Genomic DNA, 621 nt, shown 5'->3' with positions numbered 1-621 from the left:
TAACTGTGGAGGGTGCAGCTAGCTCAGCTCCAAATCCAGTCACCATCCGGCTGCCCCTCGGCAGCTTGCAGCCACTCAGCTCAAGGTGTGGTGTTCAACCTTAGTTGCGGGTAGGCGTAGCTCACCATCCCATGTGGGAGTTAAACCAGCAATATTGTTGTTAGAAGCATGTGCTCTCACCAGCTGAGCCATCCTGCCACCTGTCGACAGCTCAGCGGCAGCTCAGCTCTGACGCAGCTCATTGGCTCATGTGGAAATCGAACCAGCAACTTTGTTGCTCAGAGCTCGCATTCTTAACCAACTGAGCCATTTGGCCAGCCACATGATTTCACTGATATGTATAAAACTGAAACAACAAAGGAACAAGACAAATGAAGAAACAAAAACTCATAAATACAGACAATAGTTTAGTGGTTACCAGAGGAGAAGAGGGAGGGAGGTGGTAGATGAGGGTAAAAGGGATCAAATATATGGTGATGGAAAGAGAACTGACTCTGGGTGGTGAACATACAATGTGATATATAGATGATGGATTACAGAATTGTACACCTGAAACCTATGTAATGTTTATGAGTTTTTGTTTCTTCATTTGTTTGTCTGTTCCTTTGTTGCTTTCAGTTT

The sequence above is a fragment of the Hipposideros armiger genome, unplaced genomic scaffold, assembly GCF_001890085.2.
Source record: "Hipposideros armiger isolate ML-2016 unplaced genomic scaffold, ASM189008v1 scaffold_330, whole genome shotgun sequence".
In the NCBI taxonomy this organism is placed as follows: Eukaryota; Metazoa; Chordata; class Mammalia; order Chiroptera; family Hipposideridae; genus Hipposideros; species Hipposideros armiger.
Note: the sequence above shows the minus strand (reverse complement) of the source record.